The sequence below is a fragment of the Diabrotica virgifera genome, chromosome 4 (assembly GCF_917563875.1).
Source record: "Diabrotica virgifera virgifera chromosome 4, PGI_DIABVI_V3a".
Lineage (NCBI taxonomy): Eukaryota > Metazoa > Arthropoda > Insecta > Coleoptera > Chrysomelidae > Diabrotica > Diabrotica virgifera.
Window position 1 is genome coordinate 17,435,303 of NC_065446.1, and position 17,144 is coordinate 17,452,446.

Below are 17,144 nucleotides of genomic sequence, written 5' to 3' on the forward strand. Positions count from 1 at the left end.
ATTTAGCCAATCGGGCCCCCCTCTTGAAGATGCTGGATCCGCCACTGTATCAATACCATGTCGTCTGCAAATAGTAGCTCCGATAGTTAAGTCCGTTTCATTTGCCAGTATCCTAATGTTAGTTTTCTCATTCTTCTCTTGGCTTTCTTTATCGCTTCATCCAGCACAACTAAGAATATCAGTGGACTCAGCACGCATCCCTGTTTGACGCCTTGACTTGTAGTAAATTCTCTGGATTCCTCGTTATTGGTTCTTACTGTATTTGTATTATTTTTGTACACTCTATTACTCAGTTCTATTAACATTTATAAGAGTTTTTGATTTATAATTTTAATAAACATTTTCTGCTTGTCAAGGTAAATCCGTCTATCAATTTTACTCCCTTTGGACGACTAATTTTATGGATGCATAATTTATACAATAATATTTTACTCAGGAGCGTCATTTGAAATTTTTACTGGGGGGGGGGGCAAACATTATATATACAATACATTATATATGCAAACATAATACAAAATTGATCTATTTTTTTTAATTTCAGTCATTTTCAGGCGCACATGCCCCCCTGACCCTATCAAATGACGCCCCTGATTTTACTAGATTCATTCATTTTAAAACAAGCAAAGAGACTTTTAAGTTGTAGGTTTTCACTCAACGTGACCGAAAGTAGAACCGGAAGTCGATATTTGAACTGTTCGTGTAATTTTGCGTCGATTGATATACGATTTCACTAATTTTGAATAACTTTTTAAACAGAAATGACATCAAAACCGGAACTAAATATTCGAGCTCCACTTTTAAAAACACGTCACTGCCGGTTACAACTTTTTTAATCGGATGTCTTGGTAAAGCGCGTCGAATAATATATCGCATGGTCTATTTCCGCGATTTCAACACATTGCTTTCGGTTGCAATTCTGGAACCGGAAGTCCTAGGAGACATTTTTCCCCTTTAATACCATATTTGGATTATAAGCTCTCATTCTACACCTCATTTGTCAATTTATCTGTTGTAAAAATGGAGGAGGTAATAAACATTCCAAAAAAATAAGAGATTATCAATCATCACATATTTGGTCACAATATGATAATTAAAAAAATTATACACAACTTTAGAAATCAAGCTGACAGACAGTTCAATTTTTTTCTTAATTTTGTCTCTGGAATAGGATAGGTATATCATAGTGTTATTAATTCAGAAGAAAAGTCAACTGCTACGTCTATGAAGACTAAATAAAGACTTTAACCTATTACTGTAATACATTTTGGTTCAGAGTAAGATACTATAATCATATTTAAACTAACTAAATCAGGAAATATTCTAAATCTCAAAATTGGTCTGTACAAAGAGTTAGAATGTATCTATAGGTAATATTTGAATATTAGCGTTACCTGGAAAATTGTGAAATATCGCAAATTCAATTAACATAAAGCTATATAAAAAAGTGTACAGTGTAAAAATTATATATACAGGGTTGGGATAAACTATGAAACCAAGTAAATATCTTTGAAACTAAAAAGACGATATTTATGAAACTTTTCAAGCAAGTACTATGACACATAAAACATCCGATGCCATATTTTTGTTACTACTCTACTTCCGGTTTCATCCAAAATACCCTCACCATGTTTAATTTAAATGAGACATCCCGTATATTTTTGCGTATTTTAAAAGAACTTATTATTCTCAATTAATACATACCAAGTTTGGCAGAAAAAAATTGTTAAAACGAGAAATACATCATTTAAAAAATCTGAAAATTTATTTACTGAGATCTATGAGAATACTAATTTAACAAAATCTCTTTAGAGGAATCATCTTATCATGCACATATTTAAAATTGAAGCGTATGCTTATAGGATACAATTATTGGTTCAAGAATTGCCAGACGATGATTTTGACGGAAGGATTTGCGTTATGAGTTTTGTGAGCAACTAGTAGACATTGTAATGAAGAGGAACATTTTGTAGTGTTTTAAGGCAACTTTTTGTTTTAATGGAACAATTAACCGAAACCATAATCGAACCTATCAAAAAAATGGAAGGGGTGGAAGTTGTCCAAAATAGGCTTAAAGCGTAGACGAAAACTTAACTTTGGACCTTATCACGACCCTAATATCAACTAATACCGAACGATAACGTATAGGGTATAGGGCCAGCGATGAAGTCCAAAAAATTAAGTCAAAACGTCTAAAATGGGCTGGCCATGTCCATAGACTCCCTAGCTCCTTGCCAAGTTAATCTGACCTCCCTGTGGGCCTCCCCACGATTATTTACGGGTAAGAGATTTATTGAATGCAAGTTTTCCAACTCAATGGATTGGACATAGCGGATTTATAGAGTGTGCTGCTTGTTATCCGGACCTTCACCCTTAGATTTGTTCTTTGGAGTTACCTAAAATCACGGGCTTGCATTAGTGGACCAACATGCTTGCAGGATTTGAGGCAAAAAACTATTGATGAATTTGAAGTAATAAGTGAAGTCATGTAAAGAGTGACTACATATTTATTAATAGCGGCGAACATTTAGATTGATTTTCTAAAATTTACCTATTCTTTAACTTTAAAGTGGCCTACTTCACGTTTTAATCATTTGTTCTATCAAACTTTGTATGTGTGAATTAGGAATAACAAGTTATTCTAAAACCTGCAAACTATAAAGAGTCTTCCATTTAAATTACAAATGTTAAGGGGAATTCCCAGTGAAACCAGAAGTAGAGCAGTAGCAAAAAATATGACATTAGATACGTTATGTCTCATTATAGTTGCATTCAAAGTTTCATGAATGTTGTCTTTTTCGTTTCAAATAGGTATATTTTGTATTTATTACTCTTCTAGATATGTTTGGAACTTGTATTTATAACGATATTGTACAGTAAAACAATTTCAAAAATTGAAACACATCTTTGGCCAGATTAGCCTTAGAAACAATTATTGTAATCACTCAACTGATGTTCTGCAATATTAGTTATGTTTGTAAACGTCACACTGATCAGTTCCTATCGTTTATATTTGACTTCGATTTTATGTATCGAGACCTGGCGTTTTTTGTTAACAATCCATCCAAATATGTATAATCAACGTGGAGTCATATAGTTCAACCTTCAATGGGCAAGTTCATGTTAACATTTTTTTTTCAAACATGAAGGACCCTTGCTTACAGAGTTTACGGAACCTAGTGTCCATATCAACGAAAACTTGATATTGTTCTGGATCTATTTGTTTGTGACATTTATGTAATCTATTATACTAAATGGGAAATAAGCAACAATTTACCTTAAAATATGATTTTATTAACGTTTCGACGACCACATCGGACGTCGTTATCAAAATACAAAACATTACCGATTTTACTTTTAGAAATATTTTTTATTTTGATCACGACGTCCGATGTGGACGTCGAAACGTCAATAAAATCATTTTTTAAGATAAATTGTGGCTTATTTCCCATCTAGAATAATAAATATCGAAAACTTGATGAATTTTTGAACAAGCTTCACCAATCAATATGTCGAAAACGTTTATAAAAGCTTACCCGTGGTGTCATTATTCTACACGACAATGCTCGGCCTTAGGTCGTCAAAGTAGTGAAAGAAAATTTACAACGGAAGAAATGGAGAATATTAGAGCTTCCACCCTATAGTTTAGGGATTGAGCTTAGGATTGAATATTAGAGCTTCCACATCTGCGATTGTCACATCTTTGGGCTACTGAAAATGGTGTTAACAGGTAATCCCTTTCAGTTGAACTAAGAAACACAAAAGAATTCAAAAGAATTTGAGCTACAGCCACAAGAATTTCTTAAAGAATATGCATCGGTTAGTGAAGTAATGAAATATCTGCCTTCAATATTATAATTATAATTATTTTAGTACATTCTTTCACGGTTTTTGCTGTAAATTTTTAAAAACCGCTTGGATTGACATGAAATTTGGCATACGCATAGCTAACATGTCAAAGAAAAAAAGTGATATGGTGCAGATGTGGGCTTTTGCCCTAGGGGTGAGTTTTACCCTATCTCGGTGGTGAAAAAATATATGTCCAAGATAAGTACCGAAATGGACAAATTTACTAATTTTAAGCAACTTTTGTTCTACAGAGTTTTTTCACCAAATCAATACTTTTCGAGTTATTTGCAAGTATTTTTCAACAAAATAACCACGTTTTTAGACGGTTCTTCGCAAATAACTAAAAACGTAGACAGTTTGTCAAAAACAAAATATTCTTACTAAAACTATAGCCTATAAAAAAGTGAAAAAACGGTCTATATATTAGGTCTCTATACTATATAGCTAATGAAAAATAGTTTCATATTCGAAAAATTCCAAATAGTTAGCATAATTCAATGTGAAATATCCAAATAATGAAGCATTCTTGGGGAAAACACATTACAACTTTTTAAAGTGTTTAAAAAAGATTTATTTCTGTTTTTATAAAAAAATTTCTAGCATCAAATGTAACCAAGTTACGCTCAAAATAAAGATGGTACCTTTTGTTTTGGCGAAAAAAAATCAGGAAGATCACCCCCCAATTAGCAATTTAAATGTAATTAATCGTTACCGCTTCACAAGTTACTTTACTTATGTTGTATTTATATGATCTGTAAGTTTCATTGATTCAAAGTGCTTATTTTTGAAAAAATTAGTTTTAAAGAAAAATTTTAAAAAATTTTAATTCTGAAAAAAAATGCTTTTTTTTCTAAATAACTTTGTTAGAGATACCAAAAATATTAAACAACAAAAAAGTTGGCTTTACTTTTCTGAATATATTTTGTATTTTTTTGTTTTTCTGTAAGATAAAAATTGGTTAAGATTCGGTGTTTCTAAATTTGCTTACACTCGTGATAAGTGACTAGTTAAAGCCCTTTTAACTACAGCTCTTTCAAAAATAAGGACTTTGAACCGATGAAACTTACAGATCATATGATCAATACATACGCGAGTAAAAAACTTGTGAAGTGGTAACAAGTAAGTTCATTTAAATTGCTAATTAGGGGGTGATTTTCCCGATATCTTAACAAAAAAAAGGGACCAACTTTATTTTAAGCGTAACTTGTTTACTATTGATGCTAAATAATTTTTTAAAAAAACAGAAATAAACATTTTTTAAACACTTTAAAAAAGTTAAAATGAGTTTTGCCCAAAAAAGTGCTTCGTCTTTTGGTTATGGCACGTTAAAATATTCGATTTGGAATTTGACGAATATGACTCTATTTTTCATTAGCTATAACTCTGCTTCTACTAGGTATAGTTGTTACCGTTAAAACCCGATTTCAGTTAAAACCCGAATTTACTAGGAAAAACTAGTTTTAACTAAGCGCTTTGGACAATTCTAGTTTTAACTAGTCAAAACTAGATTTGACTGCTAAATTCAGTTAAAACTAGAAATCGTGAACGGATTTCATTTAGAGTAGTTTATATGCGATTCTCTTGTGATTGCATATCGATCAAATTTTCACCTGACAGCGACTATTCACTTCTGAATGCAATATAGGTTTGGACACAAGACCTCTCTTCGTTTTTATATTTTTACTCTTCTTCCGTTGGCAGATTTCACACATTGGTACATATAAAAGTATTGATCATATGAATAAACAGTTTGCCTATTTCCTGGCGGTTTCAGTCTTCATCTTTCAACCTATCCTGATTTTAATGAAAAATATCAACAGCTTCAATTATGCCAAAAATATTTTCGACAGGTACATAATATTTGATGTGATCAATTTTAGAAACTAACTTTTTTATTTCGCCAAGTTCAACAATTCTAAATCATTTTAGTCTTCGATTTTGTAATGGTGTTTTCTTGGCAGACAGTTCCGCCTCTTTTATTTTGACCATCAATTTATTATACCTATATGCTTTTGATCACAACATTGAAGTGACTTTCTTTCTTTTCAGTCTCTTCCATTTTTAAAATAATTTCCAAAACACGTTCTTAAATCTCTGCTCTCAATCTGATCTTCGATATTATCACTAATGGTGAATAATACACAGTGGTGTAATAACCAATAAAAACGATGCAAAACAATCAACAGTTTCACATACTACTTTGCTACCGACCGGCCGCCTGCGTCATTAACACTACCCAGAACAAGCTGTAATACCGACCTACTTTTGTCTCTTGCAACAATTTTAACTGATATTCGCCAGTAATTCCAAAAAAGCTACTTTGAACTAGTATAAACTACTCTAAATGAAATCCGTTCGGGATTTCTAGTTTTAACTGAATGTAGCAGTCAAATCTAGTGTTGACTAGTTAAAACTAGAATTGTCTAAAGCGCATAGTTAAAACTAGTTTTTCCTAGTAAATTCGCGTTTTAACTGAAATCGGGTTTTAACGGTAACATAGTGACCTAATATGTACACCATGTTTTTCACTTTTTTACGTGCTATATTTTTGATACAAATTTTTTTTCGACGAAATATTTACTTTTTAAGTTATCTGCGAAAAACCCTCTGAAAACGTGGTTTTTTTGTAAAAAAATTATAGAACAAAAGTTGCTTAGAATTAGTCATTTTATCCATTTCCGGACTTGTTTGGAATATACCTTTTTCCTAGGGGTGAAAGTCACCCCTAGCGCAAAAGCACACATCGGCACAATATCACTTTCTTTCTTTGACTTTGTTAGCTATGTGTATGCCAAATTTCTTCCAATCCAAGTGTATGTCAATCCAAGTGGTTTTTTAAAATGTAGAGGTTTTGCAATATTTTACCTTTAAAGAACTTACTATTTGCAGATATGTTGGCCAATGAATTTTTTCTGGATCAAAGATGCGTTGCAATTGAACAAATCTCTTATAAGAGATTAGTTAATTACATGATTACATGATAATTAATTACGTGATTAAATACAACAAGCTATACTAGGTATTACCTATTGCTATAAAAAGGGTAAAAACAAAAGTAAAACTTTTAAAATAGTTCGATTTGTACGATTTAAAATGGAAACAGTTGACTATAAGATATTCAGGAAATAAACTAAAAGGTCTATGTTACATACCTATTTATAATATTAAAATACATTTACATTAATTGTAATAGTAGGGGATACAATATAAAAACGACCTTCACCGATATGTTTAATGGATAAAAATTATTTTGATATGTAATTTAGTTTATTAAAAATTATATAAAAAAAGGGGTGCCCGATATAATTTTGTCCAGACTATAAATATTAATTAATATGTAATTAAAAAATTAGTTTTTTTTATAAATTCTATTTATAAAATTTTTTCGGTTCGCGTAAACATTATATTAGATTTTTTGGATAATTCGATACAAAATTGTTTTTTCTAATTTTTCTCTTAAGTTTGTCGTTTTCGAGTTATAAACAATTTAAAACTAAAAAAAAACGAAAAAATTACGATTTTCAAGGCTTAAAAACATAAGTAAAAGTGCCTGAATTCATGTTCAAACTTTCTTCTATCAGGTTGCGATAATAATTTTTGCCATGTTCTATTCTAAAATATATTTTTTAATTGTTAATAAGGAAGGTTCCTTATGGGAAAACGGGAGATCGAGCTGCATTAACAACTAAACAATGTTCTAAAATGAAATAGGCCCAAAATGTTTAATACAAGATTCGAACTTGAATTTAGGTACTTTGTAATTTCAAAAACGCAATTTTCTACTTACGTTTTTGAGCTGCGAAATTAGTTATTTATTGTATTTTTTTCAGTTTTAAACTATTTTTAATTCGAAAAAGATCAATTTAAGAAGAACATTACAAAAGAATTTTTTTGTTTCGAATGATCCAAAAAATCTAAAATAATATCTGCCCGGGTCGAAAAGAATTTAGTAGAATTTATAAAGCAGTCATTTTTTAATTATTAATTAATTATTGTCAGGAGAAAATTATACCCCTTGTTTTTATAATTTTTAACCACCCTATTTTAGATATCAAATAATTTTTATCCATTAAACAGATGGTTGAAGGTCTTCTTCGGTTCTTATATCGGATCTTAGAATATAAAGTATGTATATAAGCTCTAACTCTAACTGGACTATAATAGTTAATAGAATTTAATAAAGCTGACACTTACCTAAATGTTGTAAAAAGGTAAATTGCTAAGATGCATATTCTAAAAAGACAGATCATGCAGAAGAGAAAAAGCTAAGTACCATTAAAAAATTTCTGAAAGGTAGTTGTTTCAGAATAAGAAATAGAAAATATAGACACAGCTACACTCTAAGCTATATTTAAAGCAATTTACTTAAATAATTACTGTAGTAATTCTAACCATGAATTAATAGCAGTGTTTAAAATATTTCAATACCTTTTCATAATTTTAAAATGGCCTCACAAATTAATATCAAGCACATATGACTTTTTTGCTATTTTTGAAGATTTCAAAAATAAGAATATAAATCTACAATGACAGACTCGTGATGACATTCTTCTGCCGTCGGTACCCTCGATGAACATACAGAACAAAAAATGACTATTGTAGAAAATAACATCTCATTTTAAAAATATAAATATGAATCTGGAAATCAATGAATTGAGATAAAGAAGAACGAAAAAAAAAACTATGGATCAATAATAAAATACTAAATATGATAAAAAATGGAAGGCGAAATATAGAAACATCTTGGAATACAAAACAATCGAGAAAGAGATAAGGAAGTGCTATTAGATAGCCAACAAATAAGTGGATGAGTGAATAATGCGAAGAAACAGAAATATTGAAACAAGTATATGACTCTATTAATCCTCATAAAATGTCAAAGAAGCTGCAGAAATCCTAGAACCTAGAATATCGAAATACAATAGATGATTGTTTTGCAATTGCAGGGCAGACCTGTAATAGATATGGTGCAAAAAAAAGAAGATCTGGAAGAATTATGCAGAGGAAAGATTTGAATATGGAAAAAAGTATTATTATTTAATCTAATTTGTAACACTGGATTTCAATTACCATTAGTGAATTAAAAACGTTAGAAACCCTAATAGTCCACAGTACATTGTCCTTTTTGGAAGATGATTACAAAAGTATTAAAAATGGTCTTATAGTTCATGTGGTGAGACCGCTCCCGTCTGAAAAAATTTCTGATTCGGTTTCTTTGTGGATTCCTATTCAAAAATGTCCCCTTTAAACAAATCTGAAGGGTGCCGGGCGGAATTTTTGGGTAGAAATTGTTTAAACAATTTTTTTAAACAAATACAATAGATCATGTTTTTTTGCTCTGGAACATATATTTTTAGATTTTTTGGGTCAATCTAAACAAGAAAGGTATCTTGTAATTTTTCTCAGAAATTGATAGTTTTGGAGTTATAGGCGATTTAAAATCTGAAAAATGCGAAAATACGCGTTTCGAGGCTTAAAAACTCATATTTAAATTAGTATTTTTGAGGTTGCCAGATACTTAGATTGGAGACTGAACATTCAGCTTCAAGATTCTGAAGAGTGATCGCATCTATCTTTAATTTATACCGTTGTTTGTTAATTGTTAAATATGCGTGTTTATCCGATTTTTTTGCCGGTGCTCCATTTCAAAAATCTCCTATTTTCATCCGAAAAATATTTTTTCTAGATTTTTTGGGACATTCTAAATAAAATAAGTTTCTTGACATTTTTCTCAAAAGGTAATAGTTTTTAAGTTATAAGCGATTGAAAATCCGAAAAATAACAAAAAACGCATTTTCGGATTTTAAATCGCTTATAACTTTAAAACTATTAACTTTTGGGAAAAATGTCAAGAAACTTATTTTATTTAGAATGTCCCAAAGAATCTAGAAAAAATATTTTTCGGAGAAAAGTAGGAGATTTTTGGGACATCTTGGATATTAAAGCACCCTAATATGTCTGTGTAGATTTTGGCGTTCGATCCGACCATCACTTGTGACATCGTTGCCGTATCCTCTATTTTTTCATATTATCACGTTACAATTTTTGTGATATTATACACGAGCGTGACACCCTCAAAAAAGCGCTTAGTTTTCGAGATACTGACCACAGAGGGATGAATGATGAATAAAATCGTAATTTTAACCTAAAAATAAAAAAAAAGAAATCACGTTTTTTTGTGTTTACCTCGCTACAACTCTGTTCCGTTTTAATATTTTTTTCTGAAATTTTTACACCGTATAGCTGTAACATTTCTGAAGACAAAGGTGTCTGCCTCAAGTTTTTATTCTTATCATGATAAAGGTTATGAATTTTTCAAACAAAAAGGTGCGGATTTGTGCATTGCAAAGTTTAATCTTAAAAGTTGTGTGACGAAGTTTAAAATTTAGCTTCTTAATCACGTTTATTTTAAAGTAAAGAGTACAGAGAAGTTTTCTGGTAAGTTTTAGATCAAAATGTTTTATAGAAAAAAAAAATAGTGCAACTTTTAATGTCAACATTAGAAATCCCCAATATAACGCTTATTTTTTGAGGGACAGACAATCTAGGTCTAATTTCTCACATTTAGTACTATCCTTGGATTATAAGCTTTCATTTGACACCTCATTTGTCATTTTACCTAGTATAATGACGGAGAAGTAAACGTTATTATTCTATTATTCTTGTAGGTACATTTAACATTGATTGAAATTATGAAAGAAATATATAGAAAACAGCATGTGGCCCACAAACATAACAATTCAGCTGTGCGTTACATAGGGTGCTTTAATATCCAAGATGTCCGATTTTTGAAACGTAGCGCGCCGCACCGGCAAAAAAATCGGATAAACACGCATATTTAACAATTAAAAAACAACGGTTAGGTATAAATTAAAGTTAGACGCGATCACTCTTCAGAATCTTGAAGCTGAATGTTTATTCAACCTAAGTATCTGGCAACCTCAAAAATACTAATTTAAATATGAGTTTTTACTCGAAACTGCGTATTTTCGCATTTTTCAGATTTTAAATCGCCTATAACTCTAACTCTAATTTTTGAGAAAATTTACAAGATACCTTTCTTGTTCAGAATCACCGACAAAACTCAAAAATATATGTTCCGGAGCAAAAACGTGATATTTTGTATTTGTTTAAAAAAATTGTTTAAACAATTTCTGCCCAAAAATTCCGCCCGGCACCCTTCAGATTTGTTTAAAGGGGACATTTTTGAATAGGAATCCACAAAGAAACCGAATCAGAAATTTTTTCAGACGGGAGCGGTCTCACCGCATGGACTATTAACTGCTTCGTTTGAGTGAGTCTACCACTTTTTGAAAAAATATTTGGATTAGCGTGGAAGTTGGACGCGTTTCCGCGTCCCGCGTCATTAACATATTTACGTTGTCGGGCTAACGAAACTCGGCTGTAAATTTGTCGGACAAGAGATCGACAATCTTTATTAATTAAATATATTATTAATTAAATATAATTACTTTAAATTGAAAATTAAGAGTTTTGTAATAACAAAACTACCGCGCTAGAGTGACATCTTGCGAGTGTCGGACTCTACGATTTTGTTACTACAAAGCTCTTAATTTTCAATATAACGTACTTATATTTAATTAATAAAGATGTCGATGTCGATCTCTTGTCCGACAAATATACAGCCGCGTTTCGTTAGTGCGACAACGTAAATATGTTAATGACGCGGGACGCGGAAACGCGTCCAGCCTGCACTCTGAAAATTTTCGGAAAGTGGTAGACTCGCTCAAACCAAGCAGTTAAGACCATTTTTAAAACTTTTGTAATCATCTTCCAAAAAGGACGATGTACTGTGAACAATAAAATCTAGATATGTTTTACTCGGAATTTATCAATATTATGGTCAACGTGGATTACATCGATATTCGCTAATTTCTATAATTCTGGTAAAATTGGCTACTACAATAGTTGTAACCGAAAATAAAATCAAGCAAACAACTGTTCGTAAATATTAAATAAAAGGAGAAAAATGACAGCTTTGTAAAGCACAATTGGTACAAGAACTGAATGAAGACGATCCAGATAGCAGTATCGAGCAATATCGAAAAGATCAATGTGTGGGCAGGAATTATTAATAATACCATTATGGTAATACCCTCTTGGGATAGAACAATAACAGGTGAAGAATACTGGGTATTTTTAGAATTGGAATTAATTCATATCCATGAAGCATCTCTTCATGATCTTGGAGGCCTTCATGAGTTTCTCGACAATATATTTCCAAATCGGTGGATTGGAAGAAGAGGAGCTATCGAGTGGCCAGCAAGATCACCATATTTGAAACCTCTAGATTATTTTCTATGAGGTTCTTTAAAAAGTAAACTATACACTTTGCTTTGTAAATAGGCCATAGACTATCCAAGAACTGAAATACAGACAAATTACAGCTGAAATTCTGCATATTAATGGTCTATATTGGCAAATAGTCAATTATATGTTGCATAGGAGTCACAGATATCTTTGTTTCCATACTTTACGCGTACACTGTATTTTAATATATTGGCGCATTTTATTACACAGCTTAGAATTCATGATTAAAATTAAAACGAACAATAACCTAAAAAACCTATAAAATATTAATTTCTAAAATATTATTTAAACTTTATTATAAAACTATACTGTTAGTATACATATTAAAAATACTCTGCTCCACTTACTGGGTAGAAGGACTAGTCCGCAAAAAATAGATATTTTTGTATTAATTTTAGTAAAATTATTTTATTTATTGGGCTCTGAATACTTTAATAAAAGGGGAAAAATAGTTTGTATTCTAACTAATGGGTAAGGCGTTTTATGCCAGGAAAAAGCACCGGGTTTTACAGAGTTTAGAGAGGAAACAGTACATGCAAGTTAAATGTACCTACTTGGAGATCAAAGGGGCTTTGGTGAAAAAGACAATATACATGGCAACAATTTAAAAATGTATCACCTTTAATGTCTTCATTCTCGTACAGAATATGAAAAATCGGGGGGACAATTTTGATTTCAAAAGGTAGACTCTCAGTGAATATTTTTAGTCTTTAACGTTACACTTCCTAGTAAAGATGCCTTAAAATTTTAAATGGTAAGGTGATGAAGTAAAACATTAGTTACAATGTCGTTTAATTTTATCTCCAATGGTGGCCTTATTTAAGATAAGCTAAGCTTTGGCTCAGTAGGTTCCAATAAATCGATAATTACTTAATTACCTACACACTTACTTGGGACGGTTCCAAACCTTGAGTAATGGGGGAAAATGTAGTTTAGCCGCAGCTTGATTCATTTTAGTATTATTATTTTTACTAACAATAACTTAGTTATGGAAAGAAAAAACACAAATAAAATACCTACGTACTTACGTACATAGACATCATAGGTAGGTTTCACAGAATCTCTGACGTCGGTCGTTAAGAGCATCTGTACAGAGAATCGGACTAAATATAAAAATGTTCAAAATACCAAATAATAAGTGCTTCACTAGGTCAAGCAATCTGACACCTACAAGAAAAATAATTGACGACATAGAACTGGAAGGTATCGACACCTTCATATACCTAGGCTCGCTGCTAACTAAAGAGAACAATATCAGTGAAGAAATTAAAAGAAGAATAGTGCTCGCCAATAAGTGTTACTATGGCTTAATAGTCCAGGACGCATCTGTTTTGAGATGGACGTTGAGAGGTGACTCAAATTTTTTTGCAAAAATTGCTTGAAAATAACTCAAATAATATTATTTGGGTTATCCTCCCACTCAAAATGGTCCGGAACGTTGTTTAAATAATCAAAATATCAAAATATGAAGGGAAAATTCGATTTTTTTATTGGTTTTTTGATTATAATTTTAAAACTATCCATTTCTGAGAAAAGTTGTACTAACATAAAAGTTGAGTAATTAAATTTTCTACAATAAAAAATTGGTTAAAAATTTAAATAAAAAATAGTCACCCTTGTTGCAAAATAGCAATAATTGCAAAAAAAAACATGCAAAAACAAGTATTCGCATTTTACGTTTTTCAACCATTTATGCTACACCTAGGACCTTTATATTTTACCCAGAAAAACTTTATGATATAGTAAAACAACACTGTAAATTTCATTAAGATCGGTTCAATAGATTTTGCAAAATAAATTTTGTAATCCAGCTTTCACAAAAAAATTCATTTCTTTTTAAATTTTGCAGGACTGAAAATAAAGCAGAAAGCAAGTTGAATTTTTTTTTGCTTATAGAAGTGTACTGTACCTTTCGTTTGCAATTTGCAAAATTAAAATCGATTAATTACCACGGCGTCAGGAAATTTTTTAAATAAACATTAATTTTTGGTGCGACGCGCAGGACAGCGGTGTTCGATTCACACAAGTTGATTTCCACCAAAATTTCTTCCAATCTTTACCTAATATATTATTTTCTTACTCTATATTTTGTTGTATTTTAATATTTTAATTCCACAAAAATAAAACTAATTTTATTATTGTTTGTGAAATATTGTTTAAAGAATTGCATATGTTTAAAAATAATAAACTTTTATTCTCTAAGTTAAAATATACGAACAAAGAAAGTTTTTGCTAAAAAAAGTGTTATTTCAAAGGATAGAGTATGTGTTTTTATTTTGCAATAAACAAATTTCTTTATTTATATCGAAATGTAATAAAAATTAAAATGTATCAATCATTATCAAAGGTCATTGGAATGCCCAATCAGAGCAACCTATCCGCTGTCCTGCGCGTAGCACCAATAATTAATGTTTATTTAAAAAAATTCCTGACGCCGTGATTGATTTTAGTTTTGCAAATTGCAAATTAAAGGTACAGTACACTTCTATAAGCAAGAAAAATTTCAACTTGCTAGGTGCTTTATTTTTAGTCCTGTAACATTTTGAAAAAATGAATTTTTTTGCGAAAGCTGGATTGCAAAATTTATTTTGCAAAATCAATTGAATCGATCGTAATGAAATTTACAGTATTGTTTTACTGTATCACAAAGTTTTTCTGGATGAAATACGAAGGTCCTAAGTGTAGCATAAATGGTTGAAAAACGTAAAATGCCAATACTTGTTTTTGTATGTTTTTTTCGCAATTATTGCTATTTTGCAACAAGGGTGACTATTTTTTAAATTTTTAGCTAATTGTATATTGTAGAAAATTTAATTACGCAACTTTTATGTCAGTACAACTTTTATCGGAAATGAATACTTTTAAAGTTATAATCTAAAAACCAAGAAAAAAATCGAACTTTTCCTTAATTTTTTGACATTTTGATTATTTAAATAATGTTCCGTACCTTTTTGAGAGGGAGGATAACTCAGATATTATTATTTGAGTTATTTTCAAGCAATTTCTGCAAAAAAATTTGAGTCACCTCTCAACGTCCAAATGTACTAATATTTTTACAGATGCGCCCTGGTCTATAAGAAGACAGATGGCTTCATAATTACCTAGAAAAATTAAATTGTCTGTCTATAAAACACCAGTGCTAACATGACCAAGAACTGGTCAAATGTTTCGAGCGAAAAATCCTAAGAAGAATATCATCATTATCATCATCATCATTAGCAGCAGAGTCCAGAAGAAGGATCAATGCTGTGGAAATGGACTACATACATAGAAGTGCTGGATCTCCCGATTGGACAGAGTACGTAACGAGGAAATAAGAAGAAGGATGCAGGCACACAAGCCTAAATTGGTTCGGTCACTTACTTAGAATGGACGACCAACGATGGCCAAAAAACTACTGAAATGGAAACCCCTAGGTAGGAAGAAAAGGGGAAGACCAAGACTATCCTGGAATGACACGATAAGGAAGGCCATGGAACACCGAGATTTGGAAGAGGAAGATGCTTAGGATAGAAACAGATGGCGGTTAGGTGTGGGGATGCGGCGTCAGCCGATATGACACCCTGTATATATATATATCATCATCGTCATTAACCAGCCTTCTGCATCCAAAGTTGAACATAGGTCTCCCCTAATTTCTTCCAGTTCTGTCGGCCTTGGGCTTCCTACAACCAATTCCCAGTAATCTTTTTAAAGTCGACTGTCCATCGTGTAGGTGGTCTACCTCTACTTCTTCTGTCTGGTCGTGGTCTCCACACTGTAATTTTTTGGGTCCACCTCCCGTCCTTCATTCTGGCTACATGGCCCGCCCAATTCCACTTCATCCATGCTATTCGCTCTACGACACCTGTGACGCCTGTTCTTCTTCTGATTTTTTCATTTCTAACCCTGCCTCTGAGAGTCAGTCCAAGTAGTGACCGTTCCATTCTTTTTTGGGTCACTCTAAGTTTTATTGCTGTGGCCTGGGTTAACGATAGTGTTTTCTGAGCCGGAAGCCATGACTGAAAGCACACATTGGTGCTTCCAGTCACGTCAAGAAGAATATATGGAGAGATAAAAGAACAAGGTTTGTGTCGCAGGCGTTACAACTTTGAGTTGTATAGAAGCTTTGAAAAACCTGACGTAAAATTCATTAAGGTAGCACGCCTTAGATGGATAGGGCATGTTATCAGGAGAGAGGAAGATGCCATAGTCAGAAAAGTTTTTGACAGAAGAGGGTCGATAGAACAACGAGCAAGAGGAAGACCGAGACTTGGGTACCAAGACAACTTAGAGAACGATTTAAAATCTATTGGAATTAGAGCATGGAGAAGAGTTGCCAGAGACAGGGGGCGAATGGAGGATTGTTCTGAAGAAGGCTTTGGCTCATAAAGAGCTGTGATACCACAGATGATGATGACCTGCCTACCTACCTCTTAATAATTATTCAAAATAATATTAATAATAATATCGTGTGGCATTTCTACCGGGGAGATACTTTTGGACAGGTTTCGGCAACACTTGCATCTTTAACCCTGTTTGAAGTAGTTAGTGTCGATGCTTACACTAGCTCAGGGGGACCGAAAGCTTAACGTATCCTCCGAAGCACGGTAAATGGCTCGTATCATTTTGACCGCCAGAATGAATCGTGTAGAGAATCGAACTCATACGCTCTGGCTTATGAAGCCCGTACTTGCCGCTGAGCTACGGCTGTCCTTCTTCTTCTTTAAGTTCCATCTTCTATCGAAGGTTGGAAATCATCATGGCAATGCGGACCCTGTACTGCCGCTCTAAATAGCTCTGCACTAAGTACTGCATTACCATTCCCGTAAGTTCTTAAGCCAGGATGTTCTTCGTCTTCCCACATTTTGCTTTCCTCGGATTTTGACTTGCATAATAAGTTGTAATAATGAGTATTTTTGCCCTCTCATCACATGTCCCAAGCACTCCGGTTTTCGTCTTTTGATAGTTAGTATTATTTCCGGTTG

General features: G+C 32.1%; 1 protein-coding gene across 2 annotated transcripts in view; it reads right to left on the reverse strand.

The window, feature by feature from the left end:
- Positions 1-17,144, reverse strand: part of LOC114335819 (sodium channel protein 60E-like) — a 384,114-nt gene that overhangs the window by 118,415 nt on the left and 248,555 nt on the right. The window lies entirely within an intron of this gene.